The sequence below is a fragment of the Anopheles maculipalpis genome, chromosome 3RL (genome assembly GCF_943734695.1).
Source record: "Anopheles maculipalpis chromosome 3RL, idAnoMacuDA_375_x, whole genome shotgun sequence".
Classification (NCBI taxonomy): domain Eukaryota; kingdom Metazoa; phylum Arthropoda; class Insecta; order Diptera; family Culicidae; genus Anopheles; species Anopheles maculipalpis.
The window spans coordinates 66,280,965-66,298,804 of record NC_064872.1 but is presented as its reverse complement, the minus strand read 5'-3'; the positions used below and the strand labels follow the sequence as shown (position 1 = coordinate 66,298,804).

Here is a 17,840-nt window from a genome sequence, read left to right as displayed (position 1 = left end):
TGTTGGTGAGACTAGTGTTATGGAGCTTGCAAACACTCGTTGGTCCCGTTCACCGTTCGGAACCTATCACACTACACTAGATAAGATAGCGATTATCTGGTTCATGCACTTGGGTAATTTTTTTTTTGGGGAGCGTTTAACGTAAAGCTGCTGTATGTCGCACTGTTTTGTGAGCGGAAATTTTCGGATAGTCCTCCATATCCAACACCAGCTTCAACTAGGGATTTATCGATTACCGCCACTGTCCTGCCTGTTGTATAATCGGGGTGTGTTGTGCGTGAATTTCTTTCCCACTAGGTCACTTTCAATAATCGATCTAATTCAACACTTACATTTGCTCATGATAATCTCAACACACGCACTTTAATGGAAGAATCTATTCACGGTAGAACGTTTTTCGTTATTCGTCAATCACTGTATCACACAAATGCACACCGCAATCAATTAGGCGCGCTTAGCTTACATTAACTAATTAAGGGATGATAATAATAAATAGTTCAATTGTATCGACACTTTCCGCCTTCTACCCATGGCCAGAGAGCCCGCACTTAACTAGTGACATGGTTGAACAGTGCGCATGGAATGGGAGTTAAGTTGCGTCTGATGGGTGGTGGTGTCGCAGTGGCTATGGTTCACCCATTAGTGCGTCTCCTAATGCCACCTCTTAAGGAGTCCGATAAGATAAGGCGCATTGAGGCAACACGATTCTTTCTTTGGCGATAAAAAATAAAAGCTCACCACACAAAGAACCCTTCCATTTTTGTGGTGATTAAGCTTATGTGGTGAATATGATTTACTAAAGGTGTTTTGCTACTGTCAGTTATTGCTATGCTTAGTTGTTAAACAAGAAAATGGAGACGAACGTTGACTCTCAGTGCCGTTCAAACCAAGCGGAAATAGAACTGCAAGCCGTTGCTTAATCGTAACCCATAAATTGTACAAAATCTGACAAATTCTGCTCATAAATTTATTAATCACCAAACTACGTGCTAAGGAATGTTAGCAATGATAGCAAAGAAGGAAAATGCTCCCCCCTCGTTATTGTGATAGTTTTTCCTCATTCGCTGTGTGTAGTGCGGTGTTAACTTCTTGCCGGGGAATGGTTTTTACGCCACCCCGATTGCGAAGGATGATAATTAAGTGAGCTTATGATTTGCTCATTGATTTTAATGAGCAGAAAATCGGCCCATTTTCCCCCACGGGACTAATTCAACGAAAACGGGGGCACAGAAATGGGGGATGAATGGGGAGCCCGATTAGTCGGGCTGGTTTGATCTGATTTTTATGGAGCTACTATTTGGTGTGTGTGTGTGTGCGCGCGCGCTATCGTGTGCGAAAGGAACATAATTGTATGGCCCTAACCATTGGCTTGTGTTAATGTTGTTTTTCCCCCATTTCGCCTCCTGCAAATGTGGTTGTGTCAATGACCACGAAGGATAAAAGAAGGTTGATGCTAAGGACCGTTTTTGGGAAGGGTGAGTTCGAACGTTCCGTTCCGGTTCGTACGCTCGGCTATTGGAGTTCGTGCGCCGAAGTACGCCGGATTGCGGAGTAAAGTGAGATAAATATAATCCTTCGTGTGGCGTACGCCTTAAGATGATGTCGATGGCGAAGGGTGGCGAAAAATTTGAACAGGGATAGCGTGCACATTTTCTCCGTCCACGGTGGAACGAGCGACGGAGTGATTTCATCGGGATAGATGAACGGAACCTGTTGTCAATTTGATTTCTTTGGTATTTTTTTTTTGTGGGATTAGGCGTGGTTGGGGTACGATGAGCAAGCGATTGGAGATTAAAAAAGTGTTTTACGTTATTTTTTTTGTTCAGCTGAATTTTTATAACCTTAACTAAAAGAAACGTCGAAAATGTGTCAAACGATTGCATACTTTTAGGCACTTGAAATGCATAATGTTTTCAAATCCTCAAAAATATACAGTAAAATAGTTAAACAAGAGTAAATTACTCAAATCCTAATCCTTCTTCTTCCTTTTCCGTATTTTCAGTCAAGTATACCCGGAACAAGGTGCTCTTTGACGGTTCAGAGTAGTAAAAGCCCCTCAACTAAAGCGAAAGCGTTGCTATCGCATTGAACCGGCCATTCTAATAGAGTAAAAACAAAATGCTTGCGAATGAAGAACATAACATAATACAAATTTCGAATAATCATTCTAGAAACAAGTAATTATCGTCTTGTAGTCAGAATCAAAATAACTAAAAAGTATACATCAAAAGTTTTGTAGGTAAGGTAGTATAAAACATATTTATTTGTACTTTAGCAGTTGAATAAAATAATACAACCGAGTATGCCCGGGATAAGGCAAAGAATAAGCAGGAAATACCTTATCAATATGTGAAAATCTACTCAACACTAGCGGTTTTGACAGCACTGGACCGTCATAATTAATTATAAATAAACTAGCGGTTTTGACAATGCGGCACTGGACCGTAATAATCAATTGTAAATAAATAAATAAAATAAGTTGAATAAAATAAAAAGTAAATAAAATCAAAATCTAATCTGGTTTTCATGCATCGCTTATTCATCAATAATGACTATAGACACGATTAGAAAAAAACCTTTCCGAAAAAAGAAATTAGAAAAAAAGAAAAAGTACCGAATGCAGTATTATTTAAACTTATCTACACATTAATACGCACTGCTACTCCCTGAGCTACTCACATTAAATAACAAGTTTTCCATTGACACAAAAAAAATAAAAATTTACCATTGTTGGTCATTGAGAGAAGAAAATGTCATTTCCGGAGCTGCACAAACCAACCACTGAGGGCCGCAGCTTTCTTCACCCGATTTGTATTTATCTAGTCAAGGCATCTAGCATCTGGCGATCAAAATCCTGAGACGCTCTGATTGAACAATATCAATTTTATGGTTTGTGCGCGACAAAACGGCCAAAATATGCAAATTAGAAATCATTTTCCTCCTTACCACACACGCACATGATTACTGGTGGTGAAAGTGTACATCCCATTCCAGGCGAATTGTTCCTCTCGCTTTATAAAACGTGCTGGTAGTTCGGGTGCGTTTGGTCGCGTTGTGCAATCGCTCCATATGTCTTCCGGTTGTGAACGGTTGTTCGCCTTTCGCAGTGTGTACACTAACGTACTTCCTCGTACGGTGGTGTATAAGTGTGTTGCTGTACACCGTCTAAATCAAGCACAAAAGTCGATTTGAAATAATCACAATCAATGAACGTGCATCACCCTCGGGGGCCATTTTTTATTGCAGGTTTTTTTTATTATTCGCGGTAGCAGGAATATCGTGTACCGGAAAAGATTGCGGTTAAATGACAATCATAAAAAAAGAGAAATCGTATCCACAGTCATTTTTGCCACTCTGGGAAAAGGAAGGTGCGATAGAATCAATAGAGACCGGGAGGAAAAATTCTATTTAGTTTTCCCAACCCGGTTAACGTGTTCGAAGTGGAATAGTGGGGGAAAATAGACATTTCGGTACATTCGATTGATAAGCCAGCCAGCACATGGAAGCGAAGCAGTACATTAGAGTGGGACTCATTTGAATAAACATAATATAAGTCAGCTCTATAAAACGCTACATGCTCGCGTTGAATGTGTTTCGCTCTGTTTCATAGAACAATAGCATCTTTTGAGCCAGAAAACGTATAAAATTCGTCACTTATGGAATTATTAAGGGATATATTAAGACTTACGTTCATTTTGTTAAACTTTAGCAATAAATTGTTTGGATGGTACGTGTAGTACGCACTATTAAAATTTGAAATAATCTAATGTCAGTTTTGAGTATTTTTCTTCAAAAATTTTATCAATTTTCGACTTTTTTTTATATCCAGATTTTTGTTCTAGTGTTGAATTTTTCGTATTTCTCTCCTCCTATTTTTAATGACTTTTTCTTTATTCTTTTAATTATGGTATTATTTTTCCTTCTCTCTAGTTATCAGTCTTTTTCGTTTTTCTTAAATTGGTTTAATATCTTTTTACGTTTTTTACTTTAATTTTTGCAATATTCTTTTAAAATTTTTATTTGTTTGCGTCTTCTTTAACCTTCTCATCATATTTTGCCTCTCTTTCTAATCACAATTAAATGTAAATTTTGATTTCGACGACATTTTCCTAAAAATTTATGTCCCACAGGAAAAGGTCTTATAAGCAACATAGGTAAAGTAGAACGAAACACATTAATTTGAGGCAGTTCAAATTCCACCATTCCACAAAGCAACGATAGCCGATTCTTTCGTGTCTATTCTACGGGAAATATGCTCTTCGTTCTGCATAAGAAACCCATTAATAGTGCTCACCGTCGTGTTTTTCTTTCCTTTGCTCTGATTTCAATTCTTTCTCTTCGGCCCATAGCCCGTCGAACCAGCATTTCAGCATTAGGAAGTTCACTAACGTTCACATAAATAAGTAAACTGCAGCTGAAATAAACGTCAAACAAAGTCCGATAAAGTGTGTTGCAGAGTTAGTTGTAGGACGCGGTAGCTCGCGTAAAAAACAACGAACCATGCGAAGAGAAATGCATTTTCATTAGTGCAACTGCACATACCGGGAGGAAAATGGGCGCACACGAATAAAAGGAATAAAAGGATGTAAGAAGAAATCTTTCTTTACCATTTCATTTGCAGTGGAATAGTGTATTTTTCTCTCTTTCTCTCTCTATATTTTTTTCGTCTCTTTCTCTCTTAATTTCTTCCTAGTTATAATGATAAGACACCTTTTTTTCTTCTGCTTGCAAATTTTGTATCGCTCATTTCGGGAGCAGTGCCGTGCAGGTTAATTAATTAGAAAAAGTTCCCTTCTCTCACTGGCGGAAAGCGTTATGGGATGATTTATGTGTAGAAAGTGCTGGAACATTATAGCGCCAGAAGGTAGTTTTCTATCAGATGCAATATTAGTAAAAGTTTAGTCCGGAAAAAAATGATAAAAGGTACAGTGAAATATGAAGAACCGCCCTGGACGGTAGTAAATAGAGTCACATTTTCTTTTTTCGTGTTTTATCAATTTTCAGCATTGAATACTCTTGTTTTGTCATTCGAATTTCGAAGATTGTTAGCTAATTTAGCTAATAAAAAAAGCAAATAAAACCAAACCCACCATTGGATTCTAACTAAAATCTTGGAAGCTTTTTCCAGCTCGCACCTGGCTTGTTGGTGGATTGCTCCTATGCAAAAAACAAATCTCGCTCCTAAGTAAACACTCCGACAGCTTCGGTAAACATTCGCTTCAGCCAACTGCTTGCATAAAAACGTTAAGAAAATATTATTTACACCCAGCATGTCCAGCCGAAAATGGATATGGACGAGAGTGTTCTCGTAAGACCGGTCGAACCGATGCGGCTAATGGAATCAGTTTTAATAGAGACTTTGAGACTTTGATCATCGTAATTAATCGGTCATCTAGGTTCGGCACGTGCTTCCTATACCAGACAGCGCGGCCGAATCCGGCAAAACGTTTTGTCGGATTCGGCACCAGGTTTACCGGTACCGTATCGCCGTACAAGAGAAGACATGTCATGCATGGGGGCGGAAAGGACACACATTCTTTGATTTGGTTGATGCATTTGTCTAATTGAAAACCGAATTGACCGGGGATGATAGTTTTGGTGACGAATTATGAGGTAAAAATAATGACCGTATGTAACGGCAGAGGAAACATCTTTAAGATGGGATATTTATCTTCGGAAATGCCCAGCGTTGTGATGTCTATTTGTTTAGGATGCTTTCTTACTGTTAGAGACGCTCCTGCGCGCGGTATGAATGGAAATCGGAATGAGAGACCATGAGTAAGAGACCAAAGGATCAGTGTCCAGTTTACCTACACATCCTCGTTAAGTAAATCGTATCAAACTGCCAAATAGAGTTTGCAGCGAAACTGCTTGACATTTCGTTGAATATCCTCCAAAGCAATAGCATTATTAGCATGTAAGAAGCAGCGATGAACATGTTGTGCCTCACGAGACCCTCCACTCCAATTTCGATTGGATTGGCGAAGCCTATGCCTATGTTCCCCGTATAACAGGATAAGCATGAGCTTACACATTTTGCTGGCCTTTCGAAAAAAATAGCTGAAAACCTCGATGCTGCCTAACCGTTTTTTCTACTGACAGGCAAATCGCATAACGAGTGTAAAACTCGTACCAAACAAAAGCAAATCTTGCCCGCGGACGGCCTTTCGCTTTTTTTTTATTCTCTCTCCCTTAAATCGGATTTTCCATTCCGCAGACTTTTAGAAGGTCGGCCCGCTTAGCGGGCCTTCTTTGGAATGTGTTTGTGGATGTGTATGGTTCGACTTATGCTGCTAGGTGAGCTAGAAGTGCCATCACGACATGAGCGCGGTTAGACGAGGGTTTTGGGAAGGACTGGCCGTGCGAATTCTCCTTTTTTTCCCGGCACTCACTCTTTCGAAATGTATCTGTAACACAACTAAACATATACACAGGCTCGGTGAGTGGTAAAAAAGGGGGTAATAATATCATCCAATAAAATATTCGAACATTCAAAGATTCGATTGGCCTGATACAGTGATTGAGAGAAAAAAAAACAACGGTGGACTACTGTGGACAGATGTTAAAGTATAAATCCACGGTGAAAAGATGCTGATGTTTTAGTTTGCGTCAAGATAATAGATTTGTTTTTCTTTTTTTTTGCGTGTGTGTGTGTGTGTGTATATCACTGGTTCCATATGTGGAGGGTTTGATAAGTGGAGAAAGGAAATGAAATTGCTATGACTAATCCCCGTTATAGGTAATCACGATAGAGGTCACACAAACGCTAATGCATGCAAATGTTTGGCAGTGTTTTAGAATCCAATCGAAGATGGAGTAGATTAGAGATTAAAATGAATATTTGAAAGGTTTTTAAGGCTGTTCGACGTGCGTGTAAACCTTGATAGATTGAAGTATGTTATGGAGGGAACAAAAACTTGATCGATTTTAATAACCGTATTGATTGATTTGAAATATTGTTGTTTATATTTTGTGACCCTGTGTAAATTTAGCATTTATTTTTTCTAGAAGGTACCTAAATTTAGACAAATCTAGTCTTAGATTTCGAGCCAGACAAAATAGGACAGCGTTTATCAGTTGATTTGGATCAGCCAAGTCGTACAAAAAGTTTCCTGAACATAAAACAATAACGATTAGAACATAGAAATCTCTTCAAAACATACTTCGAGTTCGCCACATCTTATTCTTTGGAAATGATGAGAACATCTAAGGGCGTTAAATGCTTTTAATGCACCTTCAACTTAAACAGGAGACTAAAGCATTAATGTATGGTGGTTTTGAATAATAAACTTCACGAAATGAGTCAATGTATGGTTGGCCACGACTTACACGAAATCATTCATGATAAAATCATGCCAAATGTACTGTTAACGTTGCTTGTAAATATTATCCTTGTATCGAATGGACGAATCAATTTGAGCCACTTCGTTCAAGCTAATTTTAAACTAAAACGTCTGAAGGTATGCAATCGGCTGTTTCCTTTATGTTTCCTTTAACAAAAAAAAAATTTATGCTGGTCGATCTGTAACAATCATAAACTATAACAGGAGATTTTATCGATAGCATTACATTCCTCGCGCTTAGAATGATTTTCCTGCTTATCTTATAGCAATAAAACGTCATTCGAAAATATTTAATGTGTTCCCAGCAAAGAAAACCGTTCCATAAAAAGCCGTCTCCAATTTAAATCCGCCTCGGTGAAATTTATGTCGGCGTCCAATAAATCAAAGCTTCACCTCTGGCAGACCACATACATACACACATTTAAGTTCTTCGACGGCAATGGAGGTAGGTGAAAAATCTATTTTCCTCATGTTGCGGATAGCATGCAAAACACGACACGTTAACGCCCACTAAACCACGTGTGGTAAGAACATTTTCGTTCGGCCGGACGTCAAATAAATCGCCCAGGGAGGGTGGCTGCGTTTCGGCGGTACCGAGCTAGCATAAATAAGAACAATAAATAGATAAATACTTATCTAAACTTTTAGATCATGAATGATTTGCGTCCTTGCAAGCGGCTGGCAGTTGCCGGAGGTAAACGTTTATTTGCTCAGTTTCGGAGTAAGATTTAATTTAAGATTTTGTTTCACCGCTTTGCAAAAACTTCACGAGCCAGCAAGCATGCCACGGGGATATAATTTGAATATGTACCAACGGTAGGCTACCGCTGTTGGAAGAAGCGCTAGGAAAAGTGATGAGAAAATAAGGATGTGGTGGTTTTCTTTTCGTACGACCATCCCGACCAGCACTAGCATTCCATCGCAGCACTTCTTCACCGACGTTACCTTATGGGTTGTAAGTCTTGGCATACAGGCACACAGCCTTTGCTCACCCTTCATTGGCCCAGTGGGACCAATGCTGGCCGAGCAAATCGGAACAATATTTCACATTAAACTAAATGAACGACGGGAAGGCACGAAAAAACACACGAGGAGTGAATAAGAAACCAAAAAACCGCAACTCCACAGTGAATTATACGTCCCTGTGTGAATTATTAGGCACAGTAATAGAAGCGCAATGTCTGTTTCGTTTGGTAAAGAGAAAAAGCGCGCGCGAGCGTGCCCTCATGTGTGTGTGGGAAATGTAATAAAAATCTGATTTAGAAAAATTATGTAGAGCATATATTTCTATTTTATTCAAATTTCCACCTTCTTGTCATGGGAGCACGGGTATGTGACGGGAGCTGTGTTTTTACTATCTCCTGGGAATGCTTATGTTAAGGTGAAGATAGAAAGAATGAAACAAAAAATACAGAGCCATGAGTTGTACTGAGATATAAAGACAGACAGGCAGGATCGTTTTATGAAAACAATTTTTCATGCTTTTACTATCCGTATGAACCACCAAGAAGCAGGGCGACTGTATGTGGATTTATTGGAAAACTCATTCAAAGTGATTTAAACGATTTCCCGAGTCCTCAAAATGAAACACTATTTCATAATTTAATTTCCCGCGCGTTGCGGCCACACTAGCTCATCGTTTCGCGCGTTTACTATTACGATAAAGATTTATGAAATTATACTGCAAGACACGATGTCTCATCTCTCTCTCTCTCTCTCTTTCTCTGCCTCTCAGTGGTTGAGGAAAGACAAGATTACATTTCCGCTACCGTCACAAACATCGGAAACGAAATCCATCGCAGTGCCGGCTTTCAGCATCAACCGTTGCAAATATCATCGCAAAACTTCAAATCATCCCAAAGGAGAGCAGCGGTGCCGGGGCGGTGGTCGATGTGATGAGACCAACTACTTTCACACCATTAGGGCAAACAATAATTTTGCCTCCCGAAGACAGTTAGCTGCTTCAAATCCCTGCTGCCGGGTGGTAGCGCAGAAGGCAGAACCGGAAGATGTCACACGGAATGTCGGAGGTTTGGTCTGACAGGTTTGAACGACGCTATCTGGGCCGATTCGGAAATGTAGTTTTTCGGATAGTTTTTGCTAGCCCGGTGTGGCTAGGCTTAAAATGTGATTACTGTGGGTGCTTGGCGTGGTCCAGCATTGTCAACAATATTTGGCTGGGCTGGAATCGTTTGGGTAGCTTTTTAGCACTTGAACAATACGCTGTCAGCAATTTCGAAGAGATATCTTCACTCACATTTTGCACTGATAAAAAGTAAATAAAAATTTAAAGCAATTCAATTAAAGACTGTTAGTTTTTAGTAAAATGAACACGATGCTGTTTAAAATAAGCCTTTGAAAAAGAGAGACTCATTTAAATTGTAAATGAACATTTTTGTTGCTGACGCTGTGATGAAAAAAAAAATTAAAAACTCTAGCACTCGGAAATAAAATAGAAAGTAGTGCAGATGGAAGCGAATTAAGAAGTAGTTTTAAAGAGACACAACGTTTTACAAACACGCAAGTGTGTACCTTAAAATCTAGGTTACTAAATAAACGATGACAACGCTGTTGACGAAATGGTCATTTAGTATATAAGTATGTAGCTTAATTGTAATAAAGACATCAGTGTTGCCCTCCAGCGTTCTTATTACGAGTTGGAGGTACTTCTCCGATGTTAGTGAAGAATAACTAATCCCAGGTGGGAACCGATCAAGACTCAGCTAGCTCCGAAGGCATTCCGTTGACGCAGGTTGTTAATTTTCTCACCTATTATTGTGGTCCATTTTCCTGCCAATAATTGATGTCATGTAATTATTGTAGCTAGTTTTAGCAGCAAACGCGATTCATCACAATTGTATGTTCATCTTGTAAACAATAAGAAAGGATACACGAACTTTGAATAAAAAAAGGTTTAATTTTAATTTAAATTGCATACATCTAGGCGTATTACAACGCGTTTCTCAAAAATAACGATAACCGGACACGAATGGTATGAAGTTTAATGTAAGTAAGTTATCTCAACTAAAATTTTTAAAGCTATTCTTGAAACTGTTATCTACTTCTTCTTTAGAATAAAAAATAATAATTAACTGTTATATGGCACTCTACGATAAGGTAGGAATAAAACATCGAAAAATATCTCTCAATAGCAATATGCAAACATTGTTACAATCTTCAAACAGAATTCTTGCGCAGATAATCATTAAAAAAATTAAAATTGAATGCTAGTTTACTATAATTTTGTAATTAAAATTAGCATTAAATTTCTACAGGCAATTATCTTTAATTGCAAGCGAACAGTTTCGCTTTCCTCACAAAACTATCGCGAGCAAATAAAAATCCTCCCCACTGTTTGTAAAGCAATAAACCGCCCGTAACCGAGTGTTTCCGTAACGAGCGTAAGGAATATTTCTTAATAACCGCTAAAAACAGTTGGAGTATCCCTATCATCACCTTCCGACTTAATGACGAACACATTAATAACCCTCGGCCCAACCTTTCCCTTATCATCCGACTAACCGGCGAACGCTGGCGGAATCGCGCTGGCTCCTAAAATGGTTCCACGTAAGGTCCTGCAAGACATGTAAGGCTCAGGTGAAACTTCTTGAAGCTCACACCCACCCCGGTATTTGAAACTAAAATATCAGCCCTAAGCACACGGGTGCCCATTCATAATCACGTGGCAGCTTCCGGGGTGAGCTGCTGGGTGGCGCAAGATTTACTGCCCGTGCCCAGGGGCTGGCTGGAAACGATCGATGAGGTTAGCATTAAAAGGTGGGAGGACACTTTCCGGATGTGAATGGAAAAGAAAAACGGTTAAGAAACTACTCGACGATGGTGAAAGAATGGTGTACAACGTGAGGACTTTCCCCGCAAGCGCCAGGAAGGTGGAGTCAAACCAACTCATCTAGGATGAAGTATCCTGCGTCCTCTAGCTCACTGGTACTAGCGGCACACATTTCGCCCAATTGGTCTGATCCCGTTTTGCTTCCGCTCCTCACCCAGAAAGCGGGCGAAAGATAATAAATAAATTATCTTTTATGCCCGCATGCAATAAATTAATAAATATTAAACCTTCATTAAATTTTCCTTGCGCTGTTGTTTTTCTTTTCCACGGACATGGCGGCATCTTCTTACATGGTGTTTGTTCTGGCAGGAGATATTTGGTAATTAGTGGTAAGGGAGTGAAAAAGAGAGAGCGAAACCTCGTATACGTGCAAGTGTTGCTATACGGCCACATCATGGTGTGCAAGAGAAAATAATCTTTTCTTAACATTAATATGCGAAGATGTAGCCAACGGAAGCTTTAGCCTTTTTACGTACGTGGAACGGGGCGGATCTTTCGCACAGTGCCACAGCATTGCGCTATCGGTGCCGGCTGGTTCGGACCAGTAAGGCTCTATAATAGCGTCCAACGCCGTTTTAGTGTAGTTGCTGTGCTTGTGAGGAAACACGCCAACCGAGGCTATGGAAACGGTCATAAATAGTTCGTTTGAAGGGGTGCACCCAAGTAAACGCCACGTATGAGCGGGGATTGTATGATTTGCAGGCACTTGCCGGTGAGCCCGTTTAAGCCTTCGACTTGGGCTCGAACAGTGTGGGGATGAGTGTGTTTATGTAAGGCGCTTTCCGGCCTGGCTAAATTGGTCGGGTGGTACTTGGTTTTTGGGCGCGCCGAAAACAGGACCGATTCACTTGATGGTTTTGATTAGTTACAGTTGATAAGATTGGGTCGGTTTACTTTTGCTTCGGCTGTGAAAGTTGCATGTATGGTTTTGATTTCGTTTCTTGCGTTGCGTTGAGTCGGTTAGAGATGGCGTTAGAGAAGCTTTTGCTTCACTGTAGCACTTGAATGATTAAACAGAATGTTTGCAGTGATTGTACTACGGTTGTTCTACAATTTATTTGTTGTTTTAATTTAATTTTATGTTCTTGCTTGAGTTAAATTTTGTTAATTACCTGGCTCTTGAAATACTAAATTATAATTTGTTGATTTTAGATTTATTAAACTAAATATTAATCATATTATAAAATAATAACCAAAATTAATCAAAAGACAATAAGAAACACTTACACTTTTTTTTCTCTGTATGCTCCTTCTTGGCCTAACGACCACTTATGTTACGTCAACCATCGAATGGCTTACAAGACACATTGATAGTACGTAGTTGGATTGCCAGTCCGCTGAGACCTCTGATTTTAACAAGAAATTCTTCATCTTATTGGCATAACGACCTGCAAGGTCACGACGGCTATTGAATGGCTTACTAGACTGGCCGATATCACGCAGTTTGATAGTCAGTTGTCACTACTGGGGGACGGTCCTTATGAGATTTGAAACTTGGTCTTTTCGTATGAAAACCGGCGTTGTTGCCACATCACCACTGAGCCATCACCAAGCAAGGAAATTATACAGATTTTTTAGTTACAAATTGATCATAATTAAATAGAATAAATTATAACCCGGGGGCGGGTAGGAGGGGGGGGGGGGGGTTGGGAGGGCGACCCGCCGGTCTTCAAACGGCAGGACCGGGGTTCAAATCCCATGCGGACCGTCTGTCCGTAGTGAGGACTGACTATCCAACTTCGTGGTATCAGAAGTCTAGTAAGCCATTTCTATAGCCGGCACGACCTTAGAGGTCGTTAAGCCAAGAAGAATAAGATGAAGGAATTATAACCATTGTAATAATATTTATCGTAATTTTTCTGGTAGGATACCAGAAAAATGCAGCAAATTATGCACGAGGTGATAAGTTTCTGTTGGTATTTAAACAATCTAAGTTCAAGTTAACGCCTGAATTTTTGTTCTATATTGGAACTATAGCCTCGAGAAGTTGTATCCTGCGTCTGGTGGCAGCTGGATAATCAGACCTAGGTACCTAGAAATGACTTAGAACGAATTTGAAATCTGATCCTGCCATGTGAAGAATGGCGCCGCTAAAATTTCAATTTAATTTTTCATCTCTAGAAAATTGTATTTCATATTTACGATTGTCAAAGAGATGGATTGCTACTCAGATACAAAACGAAGTAAGAAGGAATATTCGTGTGTTATGTAAAGATCGTAAACAAAATTCATTAGATATGTGACTCCATACGACTTTAACACTCTCCTCTTCACTGTTCACACGAGAAGTAGCAGATTAATCATCTGTAAATCAGTCGAGATTGCTTAATGGGATGCATGAATGACTTAAACGTGCATTTGAAATAAAACCACAGCAAGAACTTGCACCTACATACCTCCTTTCCGTTCTCCCCAACGCTCCTTGTTGACAAGCACTACGTTCAAAGCTCCTGACGATGAGTAGCAGGAGAGGTACACAAAATAAAATAAAAAAAAAACCATCCGAGGGACCCTGTAAGACTCATAAATTACTCCGCAAAAGCTACCGGTGAGATTAAACGACTTGCAAACGACGAGACGAGCGCACGATCACCGCACGAACCTTGTGAAGAGCTCGGAAAGTACGCCATTCATTTTTCCCATACCACGGTGGGGCATTGAGTAAGCCCACCGGAGCAAACACATCCACCAACACCATCAGCTCCCAGGTTCGTAGATAAGCTGGCGAACGGGAAAACCTGGTAGCACGTTGCCCAGCATCAATCTGAGGAGAGTTTAGAGCCCGCGCCCGCACTGAGCGAAGGACAAATTCTTGAATAAAGCAGGTAATAGGTGAATTTTTCTTGCAAACTCCCACTGGGGTGGGTAGAGGTGCGTGTCGGGATGAAATGAGATTCGTTTTCGTTCCCTTATCCTAGCATCCCAGTTTGTGCGACACAGAGTAGTGTGCCTGTTTTGCGGCACCTTCCCAGGCTTCCCGTTAAGACGGTCAGAAGAGATCTTATGAGACAATAAATCATGCACATAATCGTTTGGAGATAATAATAATTTAATTCTATTTTCTTTCACACTTGCGGGCGTGTGCGGTGAAAAATCCTGCCCTTTCTCCACCGGTGGTTCCGCGATTATCATACCGGTGAGTCGACGAGCCAGTGCCGCCGGCACCACGGGGAAAGAAAATTTCTCCCGTGAATGTGTATGGAAAGTTTTAAGATTTATTGTTCCGTTCTTTTTACACCTAAAGGATCCCCTCTTCTTTCAGGATGTGTCGGGATGGCTTAGAATGCTCTGAATTGGGAGGTTTTGGTTAGGACGACGGATTCCAAACTCAACGGTTCAACGGCACCGTATGAATCCTTTTCACATAAAAATCGGCCCATCCCCGGAACGCACCGTTAAAAACGTGTCAAATCGCAAAGAATTACGTGTAATTGTAATTAACTGCGGCGTGAATGTTTTTATTATCAATTTTAAAAACCTCAACCCATCGTCCCATCCCACCGGGGAAGTTTGACACAAACCCGTTCATTTAGGCAGAGCGGAAAGATGCAAAAAATTCCTCTTCTTTTCCAACACTCATACAAGACAACAAAAAATAGGAAGGATAGAAAATCATCCTTAAATTGTTTTGGGCTTGTGCGGAAAGCGCGAATAAGATTCTTATGCTTTATCCATACTTTACTACGCATCCTCTCACACTGTCACCATAGTAACGCATACGTATGAAATCGAGCGTCAAGGGAACGCTCGTAAGTATCGAATCGAGAGTGTGGATCGGCCACGCATCCAGCGCGCTAAGAAGTGAAGTGAAGGGACAGAGCAGTAGCGAAGAGATTAGAGATCCTATTCTTACCAGCTCACCCTTAAACAGGGAGATATGTTGAGGGTTATACTTTGACGACCTTTTTTTCTATTTTGTTGCTGTTGTTGTTTGGGTATTCACCCTCCACAACCACGACTTAGACGGTTGTTGAACAATGAAAATTATCCTCACATTGAGTCGCATTGCAATCAGTGCAGAAATTTATAATCTTACAGCAAGCGTTCGCTGGTTTGGTTGTGTGGCGTGATTTTTGCACAATAAAAGAAAGGACTGCCGACTGGGATGGCCACAAATCCGTAATTATATGATGTTGTTTACACTTTTTTTTAACTTGTCATCATTTGTATGCAAACAGTGAAAAAAGAATTTTAATTTGTTTGATAATTCATGTACGATTTTTCTATTTTATATTTCTTGCATTTTGCTTGCATTTTTACTCATTACAGGTTTGAAGTATTGTATTTACGTATTTGATTTTTAGTGTCTCTTTACAATGCGTGTGTATGTGTGTGTGTTTATTTTAAACGGGGGATGAAATTTAAAGTAGTGGCAAGATACGATGAATTCTATCTTCTAGCTATGGCTCACATATTCCACCTGCATCGCAAAACCTTTTGGAACCGTTTAGTGGAACTGTTGTCATTATGTTAAGTTTGCTTAAAACGTCCTCTAAATATAGCTGCTGGTTGCGGGAATATTTTCTTCTTCCACTCATCAGCACTACATAGCTACGATATCTGGGGTTTTTAACTTGCTTTGCCACTCTCGTACGGAAGAATGCTTAATATTTTATTGTATTTTTGTTCTGTTTTTTTGAGATACTGCTTGTAAGTAGAATTTTACAATTTATTCTTCATCCATACTTGATTTTTTTCAGCTTTTTCGTTTTGTTCGCGTTTCCTATACGTTATATCCTATTTGCGTTATTTTTTGTGATTCTTCTTATATAGTTTTGTTCGTGAAGATGTCAAAATGTCATTCTGTTTGTAGTGTTCATGTGCATTAGGAATTGTTTACGTGTGTGTGTGTGCTAATGTGTGACTACTTTAAACTTGAGCTAAATCTTACAACTACGTTGCTTCGTATTCAATTGAGCCTATCGTTCTTGTATGTAAAGAATTTTCTGTTATTTCTATTTACTACTACGCTATATTACGATTACATTTTCTATTTACAAAGTAAAGTGTTTGATCATCACTATCATCACTAGCATGTGTTTATTTGTTTTCCTTGTATTTCTTACACTACGTACTCTTCTAGCTTTTTATACTCTCTTTCCCCCGGTTTGAGAAAAGAGGAAAGGGAAAAAGAGTCATTTATGATTTGATTTTCGATTTTAAATTTTTGTTTTTTACTTACTACGAATAAAGAAAGGAAGCGGAGAATAAAATTAAATAATCAGTTAAAGAAAGTGAAACGAAGAATGCTTTAAAAAGCAAGCAACACGAGAAAACAAGTTAGAAATTAATCAACGGGAATGGGTATTTCATACCGTGCGTTCATTAATGTCTGTGTTACGTTCGATGTCATTTGTTTCGTTTTGTACGGGAAGAAATTATGAAACAATTGCTCGTCTTCACTCTCTTTGCCCTACACACTCTAAATCAACTGCACTTACTCAAAATGAGCCAAAACAAAATAAATAGTTCAACTACAAAGGTGTTCAACAAGAGAAGGAAGCAGCAGAGGAAAGAAAGAAACAGGAGAATCATAACAAAACCATCACATCCGTTCACCATTTCGGCATTCGTACGGTTGGCATCCATGGCAAACTTATCTATGGCTACGGTTTAGTGGTCTGTTTGTACACTCGCACGCCCATACGCATCGAGGGAAAGTTTGGCAAAATTTTGTGAAATGCAACTGGTTCACGCTTGGAACGCTTTGTACACCAATAATATCGATGCTACCTACACATATCAACGCACACCGGATCCATCCAAAACGCGCGATTTAGGCTCGATTGGGGCGAGGGAAAAACGATTGCTCTCTGTGGCACGAGCTTTTCCCATTAGATATTTTCCAATTAGTGGAACCGCACTTGCCAGCGGTAACACCGTAAGCCTATTTGATGTGCTGGAGGATTTATCAAAAACCGATGATGTTTCACCGCAAGCCACCAGCATATATGCGTGCGACCCCGAGCTCTCCTTTATGTTCCTCGTATTTTTTTTTATGTGTGCGTGTGTTAAATGCTCTCTTTATGCAATTTTGTCACATTACAGGTCCCTGTCTTACGGAGGGAAAGGAATTATTTGCAGTGATTTAACACACACGCACGCACACACTCACACTTTTACGCAGTAATGTCCGCTGACGCGTTGGGATGGGTGAGGAAAAATGGCCCAAAGTGCATGGAAAAGTGATCACTAAAATTATTATAACGTGATAATGTAATAAGCACCGCGTATTTCGTGCCGCCCAGCGAGCGGCCCGTTTGATCGATTTCCCATCGAACAAATATATGGCCCAGGATGAGTAGAGAAGGGTGGGTTAAAAACCACGATTTTGGTACGGGCGGAACCGCATCAGGAAAATGAAATGCACCGCAAAATTATCCGCTCGCTGCTGATTGATGAGGAACCGCTAACACAATATCCCCCAACCCCGGGTCGAGAAGGTGGCAAGGGGGTTGAAAATGAAGGAGAATGAGGAAGGGAAGTGAGAGTTTATTTTCCGCCTATTAATTAATAAATAATCATAAATATTATGCCAGTTGCGTGCGGCCCTACGGTGCTGCCTGTTGAGCTTTTTGTGAGCTCGTTTTGCCGGCTGAGCGGGAGCCGGGAGAGCGCAAAACGGGGCTTTGGGCAGGGGTATAAAA

At 40.0% G+C, this 17,840-nt stretch overlaps 1 protein-coding gene across 1 annotated transcript in view; it reads right to left on the bottom strand.

The window, feature by feature from the left end:
* LOC126561484 (uncharacterized) overlaps nucleotides 1-15,097 on the bottom strand; it is a 100,373-nt gene extending 85,276 nt beyond the window's left edge. Inside the window, exon 1 of the mRNA XM_050217658.1 lies at nucleotides 15,093-15,097. The gene's annotated coding sequence lies outside the window, so the exon portion shown is untranslated. The remainder of the gene's footprint in view (nucleotides 1-15,092) is intronic.
* Nucleotides 15,098-17,840: the final 2,743 nt, after the last annotated feature.